This window comes from Anser cygnoides, chromosome 8 (genome assembly GCF_040182565.1).
Source record: "Anser cygnoides isolate HZ-2024a breed goose chromosome 8, Taihu_goose_T2T_genome, whole genome shotgun sequence".
NCBI lineage: Eukaryota > Metazoa > Chordata > Aves > Anseriformes > Anatidae > Anser > Anser cygnoides.
In genome coordinates, this window is record NC_089880.1 from 20,465,302 (window position 1) to 20,476,883 (window position 11,582).

The 11,582-nt window shown below is 35.2% G+C and overlaps 1 long non-coding RNA gene across 2 annotated transcripts; it reads right to left on the minus strand.

Moving 5' to 3' along the window:
- Positions 1 to 4,516: 4,516 nt before the first annotated feature.
- LOC106034107 (uncharacterized) lies at positions 4,517 to 11,148 on the minus strand. 2 transcript variants are annotated; one of them, XR_001205803.3, is made up of 5 exons: positions 10,941 to 11,148; positions 8,656 to 8,710; positions 7,404 to 7,506; positions 6,385 to 6,464; positions 4,517 to 4,952 (listed from the first exon to the last, which is right to left on the minus strand). It is a non-coding gene; the product is annotated as an uncharacterized lncRNA (long non-coding RNA). The 2 variants fall into 2 exon arrangements; XR_001205802.3 differs by lacking the exon at positions 6,385 to 6,464.
- Between the last annotated feature and the right edge of the window lie 434 nt (positions 11,149 to 11,582).

The following is an 11,582-nucleotide window of genomic DNA, read 5'->3' on the forward strand; positions in this document are numbered from 1 at the left end:
AGTGGAGTGTAGTTAACTCTGTAATAGAAAGCTGCAGCAAAAAGAGAAGTTCTTTGGAGCAGTGTTCTACAATTTTCAGAGCTGTACCAGACACTAGTATTGCAGCCATTTAAAATATTTCCCCCTCTACTCTTCCTGTCCAAAAAGCCTTAGCAATGAATGTGCTGAGAGGGAAATGAGCTGAATATTGCAACAGATGCAGGATGGAACTGATAAAAGCAGAAAGCATGGTTTGTATTAAAGAATGAAACACTATAAATTCCATTCATGTGTGTTATCTGAAAAGGCAATTTTGCAAGCAGTAAAATCCAACACCAGGTATTAAAATATGTCCCTGTGATATGATGCTCCCTCTCCTAGACTAGTCTATTGCTCCTTTTTTTCTAGTTTCCCCTTTCCTTTGAAACACTTGAGGGGATGAGGGTCTTCTTTTTTTCTAAAATTTCTGATCCTCTGTCACCTTTTACCTCAGGCCTCCCTTTCACTTTTTCACCTCAGCCTGCTGCTTTGCTTTGTGTTTTATGCCTGTCTCTTTTCTTTCACTCCTCACAGATCTTCCTTCTTTTTTCCTGATGTCACCACCCCTAATGCTTTCCTGCTTCTTTTAATGCAAACATGCCTGGTTTTGACACACTTGCCATTGCTCCTATCCTCTTCTTTGGTGATATATGGGTAAAAGACTTCTTAATAAATACCATTCATAATAAAACTCAGTTATATGAAACTCCAATTATCTGAAACTTGTGGACCTTTTTAAAAATTTATTTATTTGTTTATTTATTCGTTTCTCACAGAACAATGGAAAATCTGTTTCTTGTGTAAATGCAAACAGGAGTTGTACCATTCTTTTCATAGCTAGCATTAAAAGCAGCAAAAGTTCTAATTTGTTTGAAAGGCATGTTTTTCACAAGGAAGCATTTTTGGTCTCCTGGATTTTGGCAATAAATTTTTCCGTAAATGTAACTCTCCTTCCAAAAAATTCCAAAATTGAAAGAGGAGAGCATTAACTTTGCCCAGAGATACGGATATAGGCACTATAGACTATTCTTTTCCTCCTTCCTCCACTCAAAGGCTGTATCATCAATGTAAGCATTTAGAAAGCCCTTAGAAGATCTGTCTGGTAAATAAATCATCCTTGGAAGAAACCTGTTACAAATGTTGTAGGATTGAAGTCTGAAGAAATAAAGGGTGGTGAGAGTTATCATAATTTCTAGATATTTTGGAGAGCATCTGGGTACTCATAGAACATTCAACAAGTTGTGCTTTTTTGTTGTTTTTTTTTTTTTTTTGGGGGGGGGGGATGGGGAAGTCTGAAGTTTCTAATTTTGTGTAAAACTAATTTCTCATTTGGCCTGCAAATGCCATGGAATATTGCAGCTAGATCTTGATAAATACTTCAGCCACATAGAAAATATGATAATTTTGAGGCTTTCTGAAACCAAAATATAGGAATAATTCAATATATTACACTTATATAAATTTGTTCAAAAATCTAAGTAAACATCTGGTTAAATCCTGTTTTAATAAATTGTACATATTAATTTTATTTTATTGGGAAGCAACATGCTTTATTTATTTTCCACCTCCTTATTCTTTGTAAAAAGCATTTTCTGTACGCACACTAACAAAATCATGATTTTTAAATATTATATATTAAAATATCATAATATTTTAATAATGCTATAATAATATCATATCATTTCTCTCAGGAATGCCAAGTATGGGTTCCTATATAGTTGTTAAAAACCTTATATATAACATATGCTTTTATATTAGCTAAACTTAATTAAAACTTTAACTATTTGAGACTTACTCCACAGGTTAGGTTACTCTGAACTTTTAATGGCACTGTTTTAAAATAAAAGATAATCAGATGGATGTTCCCTGTTAGCTTGAAAGAAAAAAAAAGTAATAAAATAATAAAAAAAAGAGTTTAACATATCTTTGAATAAGAAGTTCCATGAATAATCAATGTCATGTTTGGAGACAGCCGTTAACACGCCTTGCCATAAAAATATGCAGTTTCATAAAACTGCTGGTCTTCACACATTACTAAAATGATTGAGATTGCAATGAATAGTTCTTTAGCTATGGTCTTTGGAGAATTGAGGATGCTACAGCAAATTAATAGGCTGTTTTCCCTATTCAAGTATCTCTAGTGAAGTCATTATCCAAAGGCTCAAAGTTTCTTTGTGTTTAAAATTAAGCAAACTGCAGCTGCTTTGGGAATGAAATTGCAGTAAGCATTTTGAAGTATGCAGCATAATAGGTTAGGACAGTAGATGCGAATGACTGTCTTTATTTTGAATCACTGATTTAGGCTTCTGCACAAAGCTATAAAGACCTTCACTATATCCAGGACATTAGGGCCAAAATAGTAGAGCTGTTTCTTGTTTAGTAAAACTAAGTAATTACATACTTGTTACATATCTTAACTGAAAAACCAGAAGACACCAAGATGGTGTTACTGTCCACTAACAAACAGTGTTACTATATTTGCTTTTGTTTCTCGAATCAGTTAGTAAGTAGTGGTATGTGTTGGATTATGTATACCAGTGTTCATTGGCCTTGTAGATCCTCTATGTCAATACTTTTTAGCTTCTGACCTAATGACAGTATCACAGAATGAAGCTCTTTAGCCATGACACTGTTTAAACAAACATTTATGATTTATTTGCAGCATAACTTAAAAACCAACACTATCTTTCTTAAAATATAATTATTGGAGGACAGTTGTAATTAGAAACACCAGTCTACAGAATGACAAAAAGTCACAACTGGTGTTCCAACTTTCTATGTATGTTAAGAGAACTTTACCTAGGGCTCCCATGGCCATCTCAATAAAGAATCTAAATTAATGAAACTGGGTACACCACAGAAATAAAATATTATTTGTGAAAGTCTTTGTTAATTAATTATTGCAATAGCTACAGTTACTACTGCAGTACATGCCAATTCCTGTTTAGGGCTATCTACTGTTGGGACAGATATGTGTCTCAACATAATATAGAACTGGAACCTTTTGGAACTTCATACAATTCAGATTATTGAATTATAATTTTCATGATATTAAAATAAAAGTTAACCTTATTTTTAATCTCAAATGAACAGCACCTATCAAAAAATTCCTGTAGATAGATACTAAAAATAAAAAATAATAAAAAATAGTTCATAATTACACAGCAGTTTAAGGTAGACCTGTGTTTGAAACAGAATATTTTTACTGTATTCTCTGTCCCGACATTTGTGTCTGATGATGACCTCAGACTTGTTATGGAAGTAGTCATTCAGAAGCATGGTGCCAGACTCAGTGCCTATAAATAACTAACTCTATCTTCCCAAGGTAGGGAAACTCAAGTAATTTGAGAACCCAACCATTTTCCAGCACAAGCATAATTATGAAAGAAAAAGTAGCTGGGGGAAAGGAAACTGATTAACATACTAGTTCATGGAGTAAAATCATAATTACTAGATAAGAAATAACCACGTTTTCATTGTTCTGTTTTATCCACTAATTTATGATTAATCCAGATAGTATTAAGAGAGAATAGCAAATTATAATGTGAAACAGTGCCTAATGGGTAAAGCCAAGAAACATGAGTTACAACATCTAGGAACATTGGTTCTGTCATCTCCTCCCTGTGTGACCTTCAGAGGATTGTTCAGCCTCTGTTGCCCTGCAGAATTGATGGTATCCATCAGACTTTGTAAAGCAAATGTTAGGTCATGAAAGTCAACCTACAAAGGCAAATGCTTTTTTTTTTTTTTTTTTGTATAATAATAATATAATTTCTTGTCTATTACATCCCTCTGACATTAATGAAACAGACTTTTTTCACATGTTGATGTGAACAAACTCTAAATGGTGCTGTTAATGAGGTAGATATATGGATTTACTCAGTGGAAAAATAGATGAAGTAATAACCATGTTCTGAGCTAAGTAACTCCCCCAAAAGGGTTTATTAAGCTGGGTTATGGTTCTTACTATGCTAACAGAAAACTCTATTTGGGTTATTAATGCACTGAAATAACTGATGACTGGGATACTTGTGAGAAATAATTGTTAAATTATTGTGTAAGGAGGTTATAACTGGAAGAAAATCTTTAAGTGTTTGGATAAAACAAGCTGAGATGGCTATATTTGCTTTGATTAGAGTATAAAGGAGGGTGATTAGTGAATCATAGTTCATGGCTGTACAGAGTGGCTCAATGTTTTTTAAACTACCATACAGCTCAGTCTATAATTGGGTAGGTTTGCTTATCATCAGTTTAGCTGCTACTATATCCTTTTACTGCAATAAAATGACGTCATTCATTGGGTATAGGCCTGGAGATATTTTTGGTATTGAAAAATTTGCTTGATATATTTACACAAATGTTCAGAAAAGAAAGGTCTATTATAGTTCCAGGAGCAATGCAAGCACATCTTTTCAAGTGGGCTGCACTTTCCGCTTGATCATTGGCTTGTTCTTTGGGGTTCCCAGTGACACAGTCCTACAACTGCAACATATAGGGAGTGGGCTGTGAATGGTCAGAACAACCCTGGCTCTGCAGGCAGAGCAAGTGGCTGTGACACAACTTAGAGAAACACATACTGCTAAAACTTACCCATTAGGAATGATTTATCCCTGATAAATCAAAAGCGACAAAGCAACCTTTGCCTTTCAACAGACTGCAAGACCATGTCAAGCAAACCTGATCTTCATCTTACACCATATGTAAAATAAAATACAATAAATATATATATAGTAAATAAATAAAATATAGTACAGAAAACAGGAGAGCATGCTTTGTGTATTTAGTTAATGATCTTATACAAAGCATTAAGAGAGTTCATGTGAGAAAGAGGAAAGGGAAGAATATGTTTGGAAGAAAAGAATGTCCTCTGTGATAAATTATCCCATTTTTTTATGTAATTCTGTCCTCTAGCCAAGAAGGTCATTAGGTCATTCCTGGAAAAAAAAAAAAAAAAAAAGTGTCAAAATACTTGTGGTCCAAAGATTCAAAACATGTTAAAACTTGCTTGCAGAGACAGAGTTCACAAAATTCATGCTCCACCTTTAGTAAAGGGAGTCACTAGGTCACTTATTTGTTACTGGTATTGTACTTTTCTTACTCTGGTTTTCTCATATTATACCAGATAACTAGGATTTTCATTGAGCAGTACATTACAAATTCTACTAAATGCTGTGGCCTGGAGTCTGGAAAAAAAAAAAAAGAAAGAAAAAAAGAAAGAAAAAAAGTAGCTCTCTAGAAGATTGAGTAAGAATTTCATACTAAATGACATATAATATCTTCAGAGTCCCTATTTTATTATATAATGACATTGAATTCCACATCAATCTAGAGTCACCTACAACATATTTCAAAGAAAGAACCTGAAATGGCATAGCAGTTGGGAACTGTAATTTACTCTCAGACAGGGCATTCATGTCTGGTTCCTAGTAGCTGTCTGCTGGTATTTTATATAGAATGGGTAGAAAATAGACTATGGACTACATAGAAAAGCTCAAAAACATGAGCTAAAATCTAAGAAGTGATTAATCATACAATGTACTCTTCTTCTCAGATGGGGCAAAACATTAGATGGCCTTGGGAAGCCTGTGTTGACTCTGCCCATTTTTAGTTCTTTTATCCACACAGCTAGAAGGACAATTTCTGAGACAATGTTGACAGATTCTTGCAAATTATATAGTCTGTGTATATCTTGGTAGCACCAATTATGAACTTTTTGTTTGTTTGTTTGTTCTCTCTCTATTCGGACTGAAAAATTGAACAGAAACACCTTAACTTTAGACTTTTGGATTGACTTCATTATATGCGTTCTCAGCAAGGCTAACTATGTGTGCAAGATTTTGCAGGATTGGCTTTGTTTATGGTGTGTTTGTATGATATCACGTTTTGAATCTCTCGACTTAACATATCCTCCACAAATAAAATACTGCTATTATACATACATTAGTGTATTTGTAAAATCTCAATCTAATAGGTAACTCCTGAAAAAAAATGGTCTTTTTGTATCATCACGTTTTGTAATGTCTGTTATGAGTTAAACCACTTAGGAGTTTACCACTGTAGTGGGAACACCTGCTAGCAAAGCTGTTTAACTGCAAGCTCTTCTACTGCTCAGTTCAGCTAACAAGCTGCTTTTAAATGGTCTTCAGACAGCAGTGTAACACTAGTGTTATTTTTTTTATTTTTTATTTTTTCCTGTTCCTTCTCTTGGGACATATAGTGGAGAGCTATTCATCAGTTATTAGGATTTCATCCTGTTGATGCCTGCTGTGAAAACTAGGTGAACTTATAGCTGTGTCTTTTTTTTTTTTATAAAGAATTCCAATACAAAATATCAGAGACATACATATGCAGAGAAATAACAATGACCTGCCATTATATAAATCTCAATTTTAACTCCCAGATTTGTCATCAGGATCAGGATGCAGCATCAGGATACTGCAGTTAACCTGCAATTAATGCAGGTTGTATTAATAAAATGCATAACTGTAAATAATAAAATCTTTAATTTTAACTGTTATTTTTGAATCTCTGGTCATCATATAACTTCTCTTTATTTTTTACATTTTTACAGCACTGAATACACAAGCAGGAGATTTAAATGTTAAACCAGTAATAAACCATTTGTTTACAAAGAAATTCTGAAGTGTAAACTGCATTTCTGAACTTTAATGTCTCTAAAATGATTCCACTTAGACATGTGTAAGTGTGATTCATGCTTCAAGAGCACTCACCTCACACAGAGTGATGTACTGTCACTATTTCATTCATTCTAAATGCAGTATCCATAAGGGTTTAGAGAGTAGACATCACCATAAATCAATGTTATTGGACTGTATTTTCAAACAAAACATTTTACGGACGTAGACATCCCACATTCCATACTGATCATGAAACACTTGTGTGAAGGTCAGCTAAAGTCAGCAACAACTTATGGATTCATTTGCTGGAGGAATAAAATGTGCCTTTGTATTTTTACTGCGTACATTATAAGTCACTTAAATCTATGCAAGATTTCTGTGTAGAATTTCTAATGGTCATAAGAGGTCTTATGAGCCCTGTGTAAGGGCTGTAAACCAAAAAACATTAAGGAGACGTAAGTACTTGAGGTTGTATCTTCTGGTGAAGCTCAGAGGGGACTCAGAAACTACACTGGATTATATTACCACCTTATAAAACATAGAAATGGTGGTAAAATTTACCCTAATGTTAACGTAGATTCCTTTAAAGACACTTAGAATATGTTTCATAGAAATGTAAATAATTATTCATTAAATAAAATGTTATATTTTATCATAACAGTGGCTTGTACATAAAAAAACTAGGATGTATTGTCAGACCCGGGAGCTCTTCCTTTGTACATAAAAAGTGGGGCTGCCTTTTCAGACCTGGGAATTCTTCATTGCTCCTGCAACATGGTGTTCTCTAGTTGTGTCTGCCTTTACATGAAATTGTGAGGTAGCACTGCTGCTCAGGCTGCATAGGAAGGATCTGTGGATCAAGAAGATAACAGAGGCCAAACTCTGGGGATCAGGTTGTGCTGCAAAGCATGCCCTGCCAATGGTCCCCCTCTCCTCTTCTTCAGTCTTTTTTTTCTTTTTTTTTTTTTTTTCCCTCAAGGTGTTTGGGAAATAATGAAGAGCTGAACAAGCTTAAGTTAGTTTACCCCTTTTAGACAAGTTAGCAAGTTCCCCCAGGGCAGTCCCTATTAAAATTTCCCTTCCAGGTTCTTCTAAAGTCTGACAGCTCCTGTCTTGGTCTACGTCAAGGAAACAATCAGACATTCTGTTCTCTGTGGTCTTATATTGAAATTTGCTAAAGCAATTTTATTTTTAAATTTTTCTTTCCACATTGAAGGTAACAAAGTAGGATACAATTAAACGGTACCGTTAGGGATCATATCTTGGCAGATCAGCAGATATGTTGTTTTAACAAATTTTAATATATATTTCTTGCATTTTTTAATTGATACACATGGTCTGGAAAAAAGATTGGAGAAAACAGAGTCTGCTTTTCTTCTACTAAAGAACTTTGATCCATCTTTACAGAGTACAGATATTTACGCCAGTACAGAGCTTAGGAGAAACCTTAGGTTATAAAAGCCATTACACTGGGAGAATCCTCAGCTGTCTAGCTTATTTGGTCTTCTTGGGGCAGAGGTCAAGATCTGTCCTTTATAATTAGGCAAAAGAGAAATGTCTACTTATGTGAAACAACTGATAGTAAAACATCTTGAAAAGCTCTAAGGTCAGTCATCTCTAAGCCATGAGAACATAAAAAGTCTAATAATATCTTCTCTATCTTTGCATGTTTAATTAAAAAAAAACACATAATATTTGTTAGGTTAGCTTAGAACATTAAAAAAATAATACTTTATAATAAGAATAAAAAATAATTTACTGTAAGATGAAAAGATTCTGCTGTATAATGAAATGCATAAACTACAATTTAGTCGATGTTCTGACTAGAATAATACATTATTTTTGTAAAGAATATTGTAGTACCCTGGTGGTAGGGAAATTTATCATATACTGGAATTTATATGTTACATAGTGATGAAATCCATCTGTTAGGTGCTCACTTATATCATATAATGTATTGAAAGCAGCCATCATCAATCACACATTACTCTAATCCTACCTCTATGTTCTACTACTCCTGGGTCATTCAAGAACAGCAATGGTAATGATCAGACCTGTAATTACAGAGCAAAGTATACTGGGTTCCAGTGAGGATAATGATGTTTACTTTTCATCTCAAGATAAATCTGGTGCAATCAAAATGATAATAATGAAGTGCCAGCTACAGAATATCTACTGTGGACAACACTATACCGAAACCTTGCAACAATTCTAAAAAAAAAACAAACCAGCATCATTTTGTGAAGTGCTGCTTTTCAGGGAAGGTAGAGGCAGGCATCAAAGAAAAGGACTTTTGAAGACACGATATTCCTAAGACTGGTTATTCCTAACACTTATGTTACATGGAGGAACTATACCAAAAGGAAAGGAGTTATGCAGCAATAAAAACAGTATAGATTTTAGGGGAATCTAACTTATCATTTGGTATATTTATGTAAACATTTTACAACTCTGAATACATTTTAGCTGTTTAAAAATATTAGATGTATGTTGGTGGGACAAATTCAAGTAAAAGGATGCAATATTAGGTCAAATAAAAAAAAAAATAACTCATGCTGAATAAAAATTTTAAACCCAAGGAATAAAGGAAAAAGTATTTCTTGAGTAAACTTAAAAAGAAAATGTCCAGAACACAGTGAAATGGATGGGAGGAGGGAAGGCTCATCAGTCATTTTAGGTGAACTTTTTTTTTTTTTAATAAATAAATGCTTTGCTTGTTTTTATAAAAAGATCTTTTTGCAATTTCTTTCTCTCTTTCCTTTCTTTTTTTTTTTTTCCTTTCTGGATGAGGGGACAAAAAATAGTAGTTGAATGACAAATAGTGTCCTGTTCAGTGTTTCCTGAAACTCAATTTATTAATCAGCAAAAGAATTCACCCAGCACTTGTTCCCATTGAGAGACATTTGTATCATGTCTTAGTTGGTGCTATAAAATCAATTGGTTCTCATCAAGTGTGCTCTGTGCAAAACAGTGATAATGAACATATGCTTGAAATAGCGTGCGGTGATAATTGCATTGGCCTCAGCCTCTAGCAGTATTCTGGACCTTGAGGCCAGCAGTGTGATCAGAAAACAGGCTTGAAAGGAAAATGTAGGCAGGCCAGGTAGAAGAAAAATTAAAGTTGTGGCATAAACATTAATCAGTAGCTGTTTGAAACCAACTAGCCCTGACCAACACAAACTACACAGCTGAAGTATTAAATGCCTTTTAGTGCCCAAGTAACCCAATAAAGGGTTGTCTTTATGTATATTCACAATTTAGTCGAGAATCGAGTCAACTTTAGATATTTTATTACCCTGCTATACTATAACATATTAAAATAATTAATATAATGTCTAATAAAATAATTAATATAATTATATTAGACATTTAGAAAGCTGTAACCAAGGGAAACAATGAAAAAGAACAAAAGTCAATCACAAAAGTACATTTGTCTGTGAAATGATGGATTTTCTGTCTGCTAAAGAGCAATTACTGCTTTTGTTTGTAAATTCCTTGGAAATTACAAGACAGGAGAACAGATCTCAAACTGTGATACACCTAGATACACCTTTTTTGGTGCGGGGAGGTGTTTAAAAAAACAGTATAAAAGGGTGAAGGGATGGTGGCTGAGGTGAGAACCCTGGGGAGGCAAAGCAGCAGGAGTGGTACCTCAGCTTATCTGAGGCCTACTAGTGAACATGAGTCCTTCCTACAACCCCCTCTCCTTGATGGACTGAAAAGGAGATCCACATCAAAATTTAGGATTTTTATTTTAATTTAATTTTATTTTTTTACTGAGATCTAAAAGGATATGTTCAGGACATCCAACTGACACTGTTTACTTTGACTTTCTGCACTGCCTGGGCCTACTTTCCTGTGAGAACATGCGACCATGTTTCCCAAAACTCTGCTTTCACAAAACAAACAAACAAACAAAAACCACACACACATAAGCTGCGGTTTTAAAACTGGGAGAGAAAAGGAGTGGAAGGGAAGCCATACAGGGGAAAGAATTAAAATACTGATGGGGGGAAACACAATACATAAACGTTTGTGGAAAATTTTCAAAAACTCCTGTATCTGGGATTTGCCTTAGAACAGTGCGCAAGTATTTATTTCTATTTCCTGTGAACAAACTCTGACTGTGATCACAGTGACGTGAAAGGATATGCGCCAAGCTGGGTGTTTCACTGAAGCCATGTCAGTGAGTAGATCCTCTGAGGATGTCTGCAGGGCATTCTTCAAGACCAGGTTTGTGATCTGTACAGAGAGCCCCCCTATGATCAGAGTTTATCCGCGCACATTTAGGGGGCACCAGAGCCCTCAGGGAGCTGTCTGCAGCGCCAGGTACCCTGGGGCCAGGCTTCTGATGAAGTAGCAGCTGACACAGGAGGTGGGGAGAAGAGGAAGAGGCTGCACTCGACTGCAGGCCTTGCAGGCCCTAGACAGGCCTTGCAGGTCTGGAAAGAGGACTGGAAGTCATCTGAAAACAGGCAGCTCTGTGAGATTCCCCGTGCTTCCTCTCTCATTTAAGTGGGAAACACTGTGAGAACAGCCCTTAGACTGATTATTTGTTCTCTCAGGCCTTATCCAGGCCAGAAGCCAAAAACGTGGAGGCTTGCACATAAGTTACCAGAAAGTTTTGTAACCTTGAGAGAGGTTCAGCCTAAGTTCAGTGCTAAAAATACAGGCACGATCAGTGGGGGGTTATTATTCTATACGAGCAGTTTTCCTCATCCTATGGAGAGATTCTTCACTCTTGCATTACTTTTACATTCATACAACTCCACTCATTGGAAGGCAATTACTCATGCTTAATAGGAGGATAAATGTGAGCACACTCAGGCTTTTAGTCTCTCAGCATTGTGTGGATTTATTGGCAATAGGCCCAAACCTTGCAGACTGTCTCCAGTTTGAGCCCCCATTCACCTCAGGCTGTAGCTT